Raw genomic sequence first — 15,872 nt, 5'->3', positions numbered from 1 at the left:
ACCAGTTCTGGGCTGAACATGAGTGAAGAATTTAAGATCTAGAATAGCCTTCACAAGACCACATGAAATCATGCGAAGTTACTATATATATATATATATAAGATATATCTTTGATTAATGAAAGAGCACCACTTACTATGAGGTTACTGGCAGGATCATTAGAACATTTCCCAAAGAATACTTAAATAAGCATTATTCCTACAAGATTCTCTTTGGTTAAAATAATTCTGTGGTCAAATAAATTTCGGAAGTGTTGAATATGTAGCCTCTTTGCAGTGATTTGTAGTGAATATGAATCTACCCGAAGCTGAAAGTCTGTGACAAAGAGACCTTATCCATGTCATTTAACAAGTATTATGTACAGTTATTTGAACTTGGGACACTTTTTTTTCCTACAGCTCTCATTTCTTAAAGCATACTTTGGCAAACCTTGTCCTACACCATGTCAGGAAAGTCCAAAAACATAAATACAATACATGTGTTCTGTAAGTTCCTGTATATTTGAAATTTCCACTAAGGACATCTTACTTCCCCTCCTGAGGACTTCAAGATACTGTTGAGAAATGGTCAGAGAGTAATCTTCCTTCTTCCTTTCTTTTCTCTCTTTCTCTTTTTCTATTCACCAGAAAAACAGCAGTCAAAAACTTCATACATATTTACTGAGCCTCTCTGGTGTGCTGGTTGCTGTGAAATACAAGAACATGAAAGATTCAGTGGCCTGGACCTGGGCAGAAACTTATAATAGCCTTCTGAGAAAATGAGACACATGACCAGCTGCTGCCTGGAGACAGGGAGGGCAGCACAGAAATCATTCCTCTTGGGAGTGCTGTTGTAGTTCACGGTAGGGAGGAGGAGGTATGGACTGTAGGTAAGTGTTCCAGGAAGAAGGTGAACCAGAATGTAGATCTTCAACAAAGTCTGTGGCTTGAATGGATATGGGGCAAGGGTGTCAGCTAACATTCTTTTCAGTAGAAGAATGTCCGGAGCCTGAATGAGGGTTACATCTGTGGGCAGTAAATTGCCTGAGTGGAGTAGACTCCTCTGAGGGAGAAGAAGGGAAATAGAGCTGAATACTTAAATGTGTGGCCTGGAGCTATGGATATTGTGGGGATTGGATAAAGTGCACAGGTAACTCAGGAGGATGAAATGAAGAGAGATTAAGTATCCATGGTGGGAGTCCATATGCACAGCGCTAAGAGTTCCACAGAGAGCCACTTCAGTCACCTACTATGACAGTTATAAGCAAAGAAAATGTGTGACACTGGGGATGAGGAACTAATTTCAAATGCTAGCTTTGCAACTTAGCAACTATGTGGCAAATTTGGGTGAATTATTATTTAATTTCTCTGTACTTCAGTTTTCTCTTTTGTAAAGTAGGGCTAAAAATATATCCCAGAGAAGGTAACAGCCCCTCAGGCCATTTCCCACATTTTATTTGAATTTTAAGACTAACCCAATTTACAAATCACAAGTCCATATGCCTATTTCATTTTTGTTGGTTTTGTTTCAACTTAAATGCATGATTTGTTAAAAAGTTGTAAATATTTATCAAGTCTGCTACATGTAACATGTAACATGTAACAGCTGGTTGAATAACAATCCATCATCTCCCCATCTCTTCTTAAAACACAAGGTTATCAAAACAATTCTGTACATATTTTTGATACTGGTAGTAGTCAGCCCTTCCATCTCTCTGAAAATTAACACAATTAGCAACAGTATTCGTTGTACCTGCTACTTTAAGCAATTTAAACTGCAGTTGTTTTACTCACAAGATGCAAAAAGCATGCAATTCATGTTTTATTTCATTCTTAAGATCAGCTTTTGAAAACATGTATTAGTCAACAGCAATCTGGACATTTCTTGCCATGCCTTGATCTTGCAAACTCAAATTTATTTTGAGCATCCCAGGCTTATGCTTAAATAACAGATCCTTGATAAGAGAAAAAAAATCGCATAGCATTTTTCTTCCCATCATGTAAAAACCATAATGGCTGAGTGTGTGTATGTGTGTATAAAATATCCAGGGCATATTTACTAGTTAGAATTATTTAACTTAATATGTGGACATTCTATATTGAAGTTATTAAGGTAGTGATATGAGTAGAAGAATTTAGATTAAATACAAGTTTGAAATCTACTAAAAGTAACTGGGAGTCCCTTCTGGTGACTTTATATATTTTTTAAAATAGCATTATATATCTCAGCTCTTGAAGTATGACTTTTACGTTTTATAAATTTTGCCATTTTGCTAACATTACTGTGCTCAGTGCATCCACTACTTCAATGGGATTATTTTATTCATACAAATTTCTGTTGCAAATCTAACCAATGGAGAGCATTCTGGGTATTTAGGTCTACATTCAAACTTCATACTGTATATTTGGTTTTCACAATTTATCCTTGGTGATGTAGTAATCATACCTGCCACACTGCAAGGGTCTTTGTTCATCAGTTACAGTGCCCCGGCTAACCAGACCATTCCTGTTTGTCATTCTTTGGGATCCTCCAACAAGCAAAAATCACAGAGAGTGCCTGTGGAGAATGCTATTTTATTTTGAAGGCCCAGATTCCATCCTTACAGTTTGGGAGAAAGATTAAATGAGATGAGGCAGTGGCTTTCAAGATTTTTTGATACTGACCCACAGCAAGAGAGACATTTTATACTCTGACCAGTGTGCTTATTTAAAGTAGAAGGTGCAAGGAGTACTATTGTTACTTGTACTCGTTCTTGAAGAAGTGTGGGTGCTGACTCTTGGTATAAACATATTTATGGGAATGTTTTAATACTTATATTTCTTTCAAAATGTGTGTATGTGAGGAGTTAATTCCTATGTGTTACATATAACTGTCATGGCACAATTTGTTTATAGTCTGTGTTTAACAAACCATGTAGTTGAGTTTAAGTGAAACCAAAAAAAAAGAATTATATATACACAATACAAAGTAAGTTTATATATAATAGAAACAGTATACAGATATAATATACATACATGTACATTTGATCCAGTATATAAATAACTGAAACAGAACTTAAGTGAAATAATATTTATCCTTACCATGTATGATTCATTCTGATATTTTCTATTCCATTCTATTTAATTTAAAAATATTGCCTATGACCCACTAAATTGATTTTGCAATCTACCAACAATTTTGAAAACACTGAGGTAAGGAATCACCTAGAGTAATAAATGTTAGTTTCATCTCTCTCTTCTTTCTTCCTCCTGCTTTATAATAAAAATTCTCCTTCTCCTTTTGTACTGCAAGGGAGAAGTAAGTAGACCACAGGGATCTCTCAGGTATGAGCTGTCCCATAAGCAGATGTTTTGTGAATCATTTCTCCTTACATGTTTGGATTTTCTTAGGGCATAGAGGACTACCAGTTGGACATATAAAGCAGGGGTCACTCACAAAAGTGCCTAGAGGAGACAGACACATCACATGCGGGGGCAGTAGGTGGGGACTTTGGAAGGCACATGTGGGAATGGTAGCCAGCTACTACCAGATCTTCAGATTTTTCAAAAAGAATCCCCACATTCGAATTTTATTTTTGCAAAAAAAAAACATGCATAATATCAATGTTTTAAAGATTTTGGCAACTAATTTTTAAACAGTTAAAATTTCAAGGACCAAACAAAGAAGTCTGTGGGTTTTAGTGGCTATTTTGCAACTCTAATATCAATAGTGTTTAGCACAAGTGACAGAAACCTTACTGACAATATTTTAGACATGCCCATAAGGATCTTATAATTTCAAAGTAAAGAAATTATGTAAAGAAGTGTTTCTGGAATCTGGAGTGCTGATGTGGGGTCACTGAAAGACTATTTGGAGTCAAAAGACAGATTCCTTTACTCAGGAATGATATGAGCCAAATGATCTCAGCTGTCCATGGACCAACTGGACTCCTATGAGATGTGCTGTGAGGAACTTGGCCTGACCAAAAATATCTGACTCCAGTGACCTAACAATTACTAATGTCCCAACCAATCAGGGTGCACTGTTTCCCAAAGACTGTCATACATCCTAACCCTTTCACTGGCACATGGACAGGACAAATGGATCTTTCCACTTGTCCTCATTTTCCTTTCTAGCTCTTAAAATATTACAAATAAAGTCCTCAAACATTTAGCTGTTTCCTCCATTTCGAGGGTTCTTTTCCTTTTTCAATCCCTCCTACATAATCTTACATACCCAAAGCACCTCTTGTAGAATAATACTATCTGTCCATGCAAGACCATTTCCTGGACTTTTAACACCCATTGGTTTGCACCCAACCTTCAGCTGGACTTTGGAGAGCCCCTCTACCACCCATCTCACTAGGCCTATCTGTTCTCACCACCCACTGTGGCTGGCCCCACCGCACCTCCGCCTCTTGTCAGTAAGTTTTCTTAGAATCCCATCTCTGCATGTTTGACCATATATGCCACTTGCTCGCCCAGTCCTTCCTTCCCTCTTTCCTTCCATCTATTTAATTCCTGCCATTCTCATGCTACTTCATTCATGCAAAGGTTTCTTCAACAGAAGCTCTGCAAAGAAGCTGATGACATGTTCTTCCTTCTTCCCTAGGAGCAGCAAGAAGGCCTGTGATGTAGACAATGTCTTGAGATCACTCAGAAAGGGGAACACTCACGAGGAGATTCACAGTGGTGGGTTCCTAAGTCGGAGGGAACTCACATCCTTTATTTTAGTTTTACCAAAAAAGGAGATTGAATCATTTCCATGGACGAAGTTGGGAAACTAGAGATTGTTATGTTATCCATCCCTGTCTATTGAAACTTTGGTTTAATTCAACCAGTGAACAAATACTTGTTGAACACCTGCTGGTGGGTGGGGAGTGGTACTCTAAGAGGTACTCAACTGACTAAGCTGAATCCAGATCTCTCTCTGAGTCAACAACCTAGAGGTACTGATCAACAAATGAACAAGTGCTGTGATTTCAAAAGAAACTCATGTGTGCTACAACAGAAGCTTGCACAGAGGGTCAGGAAAGCTCAGATGATACGGCCAGCTTCCCAAAGAGGATGTCTGTGCCCTCTTCCACCGGGTAATTCAGGATCAGAGTCTGCAAACTTGGCTGGTATTTAGGGAGCAGTGTGCGAACAACAGGAAGAGTGGGTCTGGTGGCTCAGATGGGGCAAGAAGCAGTTCAAAGAGCAAGGTCTTGGGTACATCAAGCGCAGAAAGTCTTTTCTTTCTCCAACACTCAAATTCTCTGCAGCGGGAGCCCAGCAGTGAGGGGGGAATGGAGCCACAACCAGTGGGATGAAGGCATAAAATGGGGGCATGAGTCCCTAAAAGTGAAGAGGCTAAGCCAACTGGAAGCTGAGAATGTCAAGAAGAGTGTTTGCTCAAAAATGACAATTAAAGAGGTAACTGCGGTAGGCAGTGAAGAAAAACCAGGGCTGCCAGATAAGTGGGTGAAGAAAATCCAGCACCTTGAGCACCTGATTAAAAACTTGCAGCTTGCATTCCCCACTTGCCGCTCCATGTCTCTGCCTCCCTGACCACCCCCATGGGCTGTGCCCTATAGTTTCTTCTCTCTTTGTGGGTGATGAATGTTTAGAAACTTATCCATCAGGGCAAGTTACCATCACTAACCTAACTCTGCTTCAGGGTGAGACTGAGATTTGGATTTAAACCGTTTGGTTGGATCCTAAAGGAAGGTGTCCTGCCTGTGTAAACTTCCCACTCCAACTCCCACCCATTCACTCCTTTCTTAAGAAACAAGGCCTGCTGAGGATCCCTGCTCCCTTTAGTCCTTGAGTAGATTTAATATTCTGTTTTTATTCTGGGCCAGACTGACTTTGCAAGGACTGAATATTCAAGGGAATAGTTTCTGGAGTAAAGCAGTCCTTGTTTCCAAACCTGAGCTCTGCCGCTGACTAGCTGAGATCCTCATAGAAGTTAATTAACTTACCTAACTTGTTCTCTAATTTGTAAAATGGGGAATTCAGTACTACATGATAGGATGATTTTGAAGAAAGGATTATACATGTAAAACAGTGTCTGAAAAATAATAAACACTCAAAAAATGATAATAGTGATGATGAACATTATATGCAGGCACATAAAGCATGTTAAGATTTTTTCAATTATTTCCAGCTCACTCCAATGCTTCATTCTTCTCCAAGATTCTGTTATCCACTGAATGACAGGGTTTTCCCAGCCTTTATCAATGTGAGTAGGAACAGCAGTCCTGGAAAGGGCTCTGAAATTACTTATCTAATTAAATAAGCAAACCTTTTTAACCCAGACATCCTATATCTCTATAGCTTGTTTCAGCTCATTTGGTCAGAACAGCTTCAGACAGTAGGGAGGGGCTTTCCGGGTGGAAAAAAATTAATTAGCAGTCTGGAAAACAAGGGCCTCTGAGTTGAAAGAGCCTCACTAAAACAGCCTGCTCACCCTGTTTACTTTGCCATAGGAAAATCCAGGTTACCACCCAGTAGGAGTTCCCTATAAAGATAGAGATTGGCAAATACCATGTTTGATGCATGATAGCCAAATCAGAAGTTAACTCTTCAAGTAATTAAATCATGAAACAATCTATAGCAATGATTTGTTTTCTCCTAGACTGATTTTCTACCGGGTTGGACCATAGCAAGTTCATTTTTGATCTCTGGTACTAACACTGGCCCTCACATACCAGCTCTCCAATAAGTGTTTGCTGAATAACATGAACATTCCTTTTGTTAAGGTTACCTTTCTGTAATATATCCAGAGCTTCTAACATACCTGAGAATCAATAACTAGACTGTTAGAGGAATATTAACACGTTTCAAGGGCTTGTACACCTCACACTCTGAGATACCACATGACTGCAGTAAGTGTACTGGAGAGAGAAATCCCTGGTAGAGTGGCCCCCATCTCTATTTTCCCCTCTAGTGTCTTACAGAATCATTTATTCTCTGAGTACCTAAAAATGCCATTGCATTTATTTGCTTAGATATCTGCTCCTTATGGGTTGGGGGTGCATACATACTAACTGGCCTGACATTTATGAGGCTTATATCTGTTATCCCAGTGAAATCATGTACAGCATTGCCTTCTACTTTAAAAAGTTTGGATGTGAAATCACATGGACACTCTACTATGGGAGAGTTTATTACACATCATTCAGCCACCCCACTCTACCTCCCTTGAAAATCTGGGTGCTACACCCTGTCCAGGGCTTTTTGCTATGGAGGTGCGAGCTCCCTTAATCACCACATTTGGCAGCTGGGGCCACTCCTGAAAGAACAGACACTTCTCTCTGGGGAGGCTTGGTAGAACAACAAAAATCCATTTTCTAGATTTAATTCTTTCCTTTCATCTTGGACCTCTTATGAACACTGAGAGCCCCTAATAATTACATCCCCAAATGTACTGAAATCTTGAAGACATGCACATTTGCAAACTCTAATCTAGTAATTAAACTTAAGCTTCTCAGGTTAAATTGCACCTTAATAACGGAGCTTATTTTGTTGAAATCAGTTAAGGCCCTTTAATGTGATTTGGAATAAATGGACAGACAAAAATTAAAATGTGACTGGTCAAGGTAATCAGAAAGCTCACTTTGTTCAGTCAAAAACAGTGACACTTTACCGGGTTCTTTTAACTACTGGGATGTAATTATGCTTGGCTTAAATTTCTTGTAATGATATAACAAATTAAATTACTTCATACTTTTAGGAACATTTGACTACATTGTGTTTTGGTGCTTCCACAAACCCCACTGGAAATTAAATCAGCTCTGTGATTGCTCATTCTCCCTATTTAGTGATGTCTGCCTTGGATCAGCAAAATTGCAACCATTGTCTACCTTAATCCAAGACATTGCAGTAGAGTTAAAAGAAATTACTTCCTCCACCTCTCTCTTTTCAGATCTCCTTATTTGTAGCTATCAAATTTTGGCATGCCTACTGGGATACAATCTTGTTAGAACAAGCAGAGTAATTCTCATGTGAGACTTTAGGACTCTCTACACTAAGTTCAAAATGTACCTGTGATTCAAATTTAGATGAGGGTATGAGTTGGTAAGAACATGAAGAACATCAAACAGTTTTAAGAACTCAAGCTACTTTTATTCTGTGCTACCTGCTTCTCTTTTTCCCAATTCCTTGTGTATATGCAAGCTTTGAGGTACAGAATCTATTGCTACCTATCATTAAAATTAATTAGTCATCACTCTAGCACATTTAATCTGTAGGCCCCTACCCAGGGTAGGTAAAATATTCTAGCAGAACCTAACACTGTTTTCCTTGTAGCTACTAAGCTCAAACTATGAAGATCATAGTCTGAATGACCTAGCAAATAGAGTGTTTCAGACTGACATTTAAAACACTGCAAGATTATTAGTAGAAATGTGTTAGTTATCAAGATTAGCTGCATAGATTTTGAAACACAAATCTCACATTTATTTGTTCTCATCAGTGTAAGCTTGCATTTTAAAAAATATTTCATTTGAAATATAGTTGATATACAATAGTATATTGGTTTCAGATGTACAACACCATGATTTAAAAATTATATACATTACTTAATGCTTACCATTATAAATGTAGTTGCCATCTGTTAACATACAAACATATTACTGCTGTCTCCTAACACTGATACTTTTTTTCATCAGTTGTATTAGAATTTCTAATTTTACCTAAGCATATGACTGTTCAAAATAGAGAAAATTCCCAGACGCCTATGTAGCCAGGTGTTGCCATCCAGCTAAATTCTGGTGAATGGTTTGGAAATAGAGGTGTTATGTGGAGGTTTCAGAAACTTCATTAAAAAACATTTATCATATATCTCTTATCTGTCCTTCTTCATTCTTTCCTCATTCCTATTGGCTAGAATATAAAGTTGATGGCTGGAGCTGGAGCAGCCAAATTGTGCCATGAGTTGAATTTAGGCATAGAGGCGTTCTTGAAGACTTTGCGACACAGTGTTGCTACATTACCTCTACACTGCCTACTTAAAGATTTTAAAGTGATTGAGAAATAAGCATCTATCCTCTAATCTACTACTATTTTAAATCCTTGTTTTCCTATACAAACATGATCCTAACTAATACAAATACCAATAACAAAATTCCTAGTCTCCTCTGGTCTAGGACTATAGCTTAGTCTTGTCAACAAGAAGTATGTTCATATAGGCCAACCTGAAATTTGGATATTAAATGACTGGTTTCCAGCTTACTATAATTCAAAGATACTGTGCAGTAATAGATTGCTAGTTAAAAGCTTTCTCTGGAATTATGTGAAAATGATTTCTAAAAAATATGCCAAACAAAACCCTACAAGAACCACCTTGGAGCATCCCTTGGGGTTCAGATATTTGTGTTTTCCAGCTGGATTTGGAAATCACTGCAGCCTCAAAGCCATTTTGATGAACCAAAAAATGGTTTCTCTGCCATAGAACACTGTCATTTGGGGGAGGTTCTCCTTCCCATGGCCCCCTCCCTTACTGATTCATACACTTGAACACAGGGATGTTTACATTCTTTTCTGACTCAACAGTCTCTGAGCACACTGCTTTTATTAAATCATTAAAAGCTGGAGGGTTTTTCCAAGATTATTTCTTTTCATGATTTGTCATTTAAAGCCAATGCTCTCTTCTCCTGCAAATCTAACACTTTACAGCTAAATTTTTGTGGATCCAGTTTATATCTGAAAGGCTTTATAGAGTGACATACTGTGGTCATATGGTCAGAGCACAAATACCTCTGAATGTATAACGTTTTAAAGCAAAACAGTTTATGTGTAAGCTCCATGAGGTTACAGACCATGGTCCTTCTTATTACCAAATCCCCAGCTCCTGGAACAGCACCCCTCAATATATATCTGTTGAGTGCTTAAAAGAAGAGTCAGCCTGGGGAAGTAAAACTGTTATTTGTACATGCTGAAGGACCACCTCTGGGTGTGCGGTGTCACTGGATGTACCCATAGCTCTTGGATAACTCTGCAGGACTGTCTCTCTAAATTGTCCACAACAGTTATCAGGGGACCCATTTTTCATAAATTGCTCAGCATCACACCTTCCTCTTACAGAGAATCTTGTTCCTGGAGCACTATTTGAAGCCCCAATACACAGACATATTGTTACATATACGTGTGTGGAGAACAATATGTATGCTCAAGCTCCCTCTTGGAAAAAATTGCAATGGTCAGAAATGGGTTATCAAAATTAGCTGCATAGATTATGAAACACAAATCTCAGTTCTATTTGTTCACAGCAGTGTAAACTTGCATTTTAAAAATGCTTTTAATTGAAATATAGTTGATATACAATACACTGGTTCCAAGTATTCAAGACAGTGATTTGATGATTACACACATTACTAAATGCTTGCCATGAGAAGTGTAATTGCCATCTGTCAACATACAAAGATAGTAGAATATTACTGAGTATATTTCCTATGCTGTCATTTTTAACTGATAGGAAACAGAAATAGCTTATAAGAACCATTCTGGGAGAGACCTACGACTATCTGTTCGGTGAAGGGATGGCTGTGGTGCAATGTCAGGATGATCACCCACAGGACCCCTGCTCTCTCCAGAGCCCATTCGGCATTGCCCATGTCCCCTCTGCTTCTTTCCTGCTGAGTGTCAGGAAACAAGGTCACGGCATTGTCTAAGTAGAAACTACTTACATCTTTCAAAACCTGGAGTTACCTGATCACAAGAGGAAAAATGACATAAAAAATATATAAAGATAAGATGCTCTGTCTGTCTTAATGAATGCTAACTAACTGTAAGGCCACTGATAAGACACATCACTAAATAAGGCTTATTATTAATGAAGGGAAATCTGTATTTGTATTAACTCATCTATTCTCCCTAAAACCAGCATTTAGTCATTTCCTATTGATATGTCATTTTTGTTTGCAAAATTAAAAATATTAGTGATATGACATTTTTAGATAGTTAAGCTGCTCCCTCTAACAGTTTCAGTACGGGCTGGCGTTTGAGGTAAAATGTATAAATAAGTCATGCTGAAAAATTCAAAGGCAGTCAGATGTTTGAGTCTGTACTGTAGTTATATAGAAAAGGATACTGATTCTTAGGAGGCATAAAATGAGGAGTTGGAATATGGAAGACCACGGTGTGGGTAGCTTTTCATCAGCTGGTTCAAAGAAGAAAAGTAGTTCTCTGTGTGTGTGTGTGTGTGTGTGTGTGTGTGTGTGTGTGTGTGTGTACACACAAAGAGAAAGAGTGATGCAGCACATGAGGCAGAGTGTTGACAATGGGTGAATCTGGGTGAGTGATACACACGTATTCTTTGAACTGTTCATGAAGCTTCCCATTAAGTTCGAAATTTCCAAATAAAACATTTTCTTAAAAATGGCAATCAGAACAGTGACAAGAATAATTATTTCATGTTTGCTCACTCTTTTGGGGCTCCCTCATGTACACACACTTCGTACACACGTAAAGTTGACACTTACTGTACTTTTTGCCTACATAGTAATGTTTGCACAGTACACGAGTGGGAAGTTCAGCCTTCTATCCATGCATACAAGACCTAAGTGATTCTAAGAGACTTTTTAGACAATGATTTGATGTTTAACACAATCATTTTGATGATTTAATATATAATGTCCTTCTTATAAATGAGGTCACCCTTTTGACCTTTCAGATTTAGTTGAAAGGGACCCAGGAAGAACCACCACTTGAGAGCACATCCTTGGAGAAGACAGCCAAGGCACACTGCCTACACTACAGGCAATTGAAAACTTGGCCAAAACTATTTTGGACTGTTGATTTCAAAAGGGCTAATGAATACAATGAACTGTGGAAGATACAGGATTTGTTTTGGACATGTTTACTATGATGGATGGCCCAGATTTGGCAAGTTCGTTCACTCCCAGTGGAGATGAAAGTCCCACACTGCCTTGCCTCTTTCAACATTCCTGTTGAGACAGATCTCACTCTCATTGGCCAATGCACAATAAATCATATATAATTTGCAGCATAATAAATTTATTAGCTAAACTACGGATCAATGCTGTACATAATACTCCTGAGTCAACAGTTCTTAAGTAAATTTCCTTACTATAATGCCTCTGGAAATTCTTGTTCAGACTACTAAACATCAAGGCATGAGTCTAAGTGTCAACCAGTAATTATGTTAGTAATTTTTTGAGACTAGTCAAGGGTCAAGGCTAGGGCCATGGTCAAGTTAGGAAGTGCTTATTAGGAAGGGCAGGTTATAAAACTGATGTTTGCGATCAAACCCACCTATAATTGAGTCAAACCATTCTCTGTTTCAAGTTATGCTGACACCCAAAGTATCAGTCTCTAGGCCAAGGCAAGTTGTTGCCTTAAAAATATAAAAGAAAAGATAAAACCTGAGATAATCAGCTTCTCTGGCAGTGGCCAAGGTGTGGGGAATGAAAAGGAATGAAGTTAAAATTAAATGAGAACAGGAGAGTACTAGTTCTTTAGTATGAAATTGAAATCCTCATTTTAAATTGAGTATCATTCAGAAATACAAAAAGGATGGTGAGGGAAAAAGAACTTAATTCCCAGGTATCTTCAAGGAAAATGCTATTTAAATGAAAAATCTGACCTCAATTGTGACCAGAGTTCAACTGTTTTATTATTGTTGTTGACATTAATAAAGAAACATGAGAAAACACACGTTTTTCTCCTGGTACCCACCAGGAAAGGAGGAGAGATGGGGGGAGAGAGAAAGAGAGAGAATGAGGGAGGACAACGGACAAAGTGGCAAAAATGTCTGATGGTAACTAGACTTACTATGGTCATCATTTCATAATGTATATGAATACTGAATCACTATGTTGTACACCTGAGAGTAATGTAATATTGCATGCCAATTATATTTCAATACAAATAAATATATACCACATGAAAAGAAAAAATACTGTATTGTATATTTGAAGGTTGCTGAGAGTACATCTTCAAAGTTTCATCACATGCAAAACAGATTTTGTAACTATGCATGGTGACAGATGTTAACTAGACTTACTGTGGTGATCATTTCACAATATACATAAATGTTGAATCATCATGTTATATAACTGAAACTGTTATATGTTAATTATACCTCACCTAATAAAAGGTGAAATCTAGAAAGAAACAAAAATGTGGCTTTAAGATGCCAATAATGCTGTGTAGCAGGCCCCCTTCAAAATATTAAATTTTGCTAAAATACATTAGAAATTGTTTTAATTTTTTAAATCAATTGGTAGGCCAATTAGTCAAGGTGGCATTTACATCCTTGGTAAACTTTCAAGTGAGCTCTGTGGGCCACCATGTGAGAGTCCGAGCCAACTTCTCATTGGTCCACTTTGCGCTAGTTAAACTTCACAGCCTTGTAAAATAAACCACATAGCCCTGATGATGACCCTGCTGAAGTAGAGCTTGCTGTCAGGTCCTTCAGGCTACCCAGCCCCAGTATTTTAATTCAATGAACCAAATAAGCATGAGTACCCAGCAGCAGGACATAAATCTTATGACAGTGAATTTTCAATATCCCACACAACATGGTGATGTGTTAATTCAGATTGGGACTCTTTTATCTATAGTTGTTTCATTCTTTTCTAAAATATCATAAACCATCTGCTTTTATTTGTTTATCAAATAACTTTAAAAATATATATTTAATCAGAGAATCAGTAACCCACAGATTAATACATCCCTTAAAGATGATCCCCTCTCCATGCTTAGTTTTCTTTTTGGTATTGTATCTCTTCTCTCTTTCCAAAAAATTGCCTGACATCCAAGAATAAGGAGCAGTTCAGTTGCAGAAATGCCCACAAAGTGGCCTACTTTCATAATAGGAAATAAATAATTTTTTTGTATCATTAATCTACAATTACATGAGCAACATTATGGTTACTAGACTCCCCCTATTATCAAGTCCCCACCACATACCCCATTACAGTCACTGTCCATCAGCGTAGTAAGATGCTATAGAATCACTACTTGTCTTCTCTGTGTTGTACAGCCCTCCCCATGCCCCGCCCCCCACATTATATCTGCTAATCATAATGACCCTTTTTTTCTTGGAAATAAATAATTATTATTGAAGAAAAGCATCAGAGGATTCTATGCTTACTTTACACATTGACTTCAAGTTCATTCACATCTGATTTACGTGTTTTGGGAGATTTGCTGCTTTCTACACGTAAGGCTCCTTTCATTCCCTGCCCACAAAGGATGAGTGTGGTCTGGTTATTTGTAATGAAGATAAATACCACAAACTTTTCTTTGCAGAACTAACATCTTAAATCTAAGATTTCCTTGGGAAATAAGATCAGGAAATAATTGTCAAGAACTATACGCCAATAAAATATTCTGTCAAGGAGCACCAAGTACCCTGAAAATCTAGAAATCTGGTTCTTTCCTTTGACTCATACTGTTTTAATCGTGACATCATGCATGTAAGTATTTATAAGTTATTGAGACATTTCAACATAACATTGTCCTTAGGATCTATAACAATCTGTTTTGTTCCTTGGTCACTAGACCTCTTTTGATAGGATCTGATAATATTCCTATTTCATAAAGAACAAAAAGAGACCCAAGTAGATAAAGTTTCACAGGAGGTCCCTGTCAATGTACTTTTATCTCTTTGTTCCAATTTTTTCTGTGTGCTTTTCAGATTCTGATCTAAGAAATAGACCTTATTCACTTTGCCAATGGAAAACCATTGATTCATTGATCATTCAACAAGTATTTATTGAACAAAGAATATATACTAAACACTGGATAAGATGTTAGACACACAAATATGAATAGATGAGGTCCTGCTCTTGAGAAACTTACAGTCTGGTAAGAATAGAGACAAGCCAAGAAACAACCCTAGTGAACCACTGAGATACGGGCTTCAACAGCACATATGGAATACAGAGCCATCTTGCTTTGTCCTGGGGTTGGGGACTTCCTAGAGGATTCTTGGTTCATCAGAAAGTAGGAGGAATTAGGTGTCAAGAAGGGGAGGAAGGATGGAGTGGCTGAAGAAGTGGAGAGATGGGGAGTGATCCGCAACAGAGAGAATAACATCGACAAAGGTGCAAAGGCACAGGAACACAGAGCATTTGTTACAGCAGAGGTTGTGTGTGTGGGACAACAGGGGAGCTGAGGGTGCAGAGATGGACAGGAGAGGATCAGGAAGATAGAAGACTAGTGAAGGAAACTGGTCATTCCCCAAGCAGTGGCGGAGCATGGAAATACTTATTTTTAAGACACTGATTCTTCTTCTTTTTCTTTCTCATTCTTTGGAGTATAGATGAGAAAATATGCCTTTATGGTGAGTAGTTGACAGACAGAAAATAGCCATGGGTTTCTGAAAAAGATGTATAATAAACACCTTGGCCCAGTCAGGACATTTTTGGGAGGGAATGCAATAGTCAGGGCATACCTTACTACATTTCTCATCTGTAGGATGGTGTTGAAAAACGGACCAGCTTTCTGATATAGTTTCTGGAGCCTGAATGTCACTGCAGGGATGAATGAACTAAACAGATTGGATTCATATGGGTTTGCCATATGACACTTTTTCTTTCCACATAAGATGAGAGGAAAAACTGATTTCACTCAATTTTCTGCCTTATTTGGGTTAGAACTGAAGTTAATGCCATTATTCCTTTGTCTATTCTTTGTATTTAAAATTGGACATGGGTTGTTCTGTTATGGAAGAAATAATTTAATAACTTCTGCTACCTCTTATTTCTCAGGGGTTTTAATTTTTAAAAAAGAAGGAGAAATAGGATACAGACATTCTTTTCTTCACAAAAAACACATTATTTTTAGACTTTAAAAATGTTTCAAGTCATCAGATAAACACATTTATTAATTTACTCTCACTACATTATAATTACTTACTGGCTAAGTACCTTATAATATGTGCAATCTTTGATGCTATTGTTA

The 15,872-nt window shown here is 37.8% G+C and overlaps 1 protein-coding gene and 1 long non-coding RNA gene across 11 annotated transcripts in view; one reads left to right on the top strand and one right to left on the bottom strand.

Annotated features, from left to right (window-relative positions):
* Positions 1-5,474, top strand: part of LOC140849206 (uncharacterized) — a 30,663-nt gene extending 25,189 nt beyond the window's left edge. For both annotated transcript variants that reach the window (XR_012130915.1, XR_012130914.1), the window contains exons 3-4: positions 627-868; positions 4,570-5,474. This is a non-coding gene — a long non-coding RNA (uncharacterized lncRNA). The remainder of the gene's footprint in view (positions 1-626; positions 869-4,569) is intronic.
* The window catches only part of PDE4D (phosphodiesterase 4D), a 1,476,836-nt gene that overhangs the window by 76,210 nt on the left and 1,384,754 nt on the right, over positions 1-15,872 (bottom strand). The gene's annotated exons all lie outside the window — the stretch shown is intronic.

Source organism: Manis javanica, chromosome 1 (assembly GCF_040802235.1).
Source record: "Manis javanica isolate MJ-LG chromosome 1, MJ_LKY, whole genome shotgun sequence".
Lineage (NCBI taxonomy): Eukaryota > Metazoa > Chordata > Mammalia > Pholidota > Manidae > Manis > Manis javanica.
This window is presented reverse-complemented; position numbering and strand designations above follow the sequence as displayed.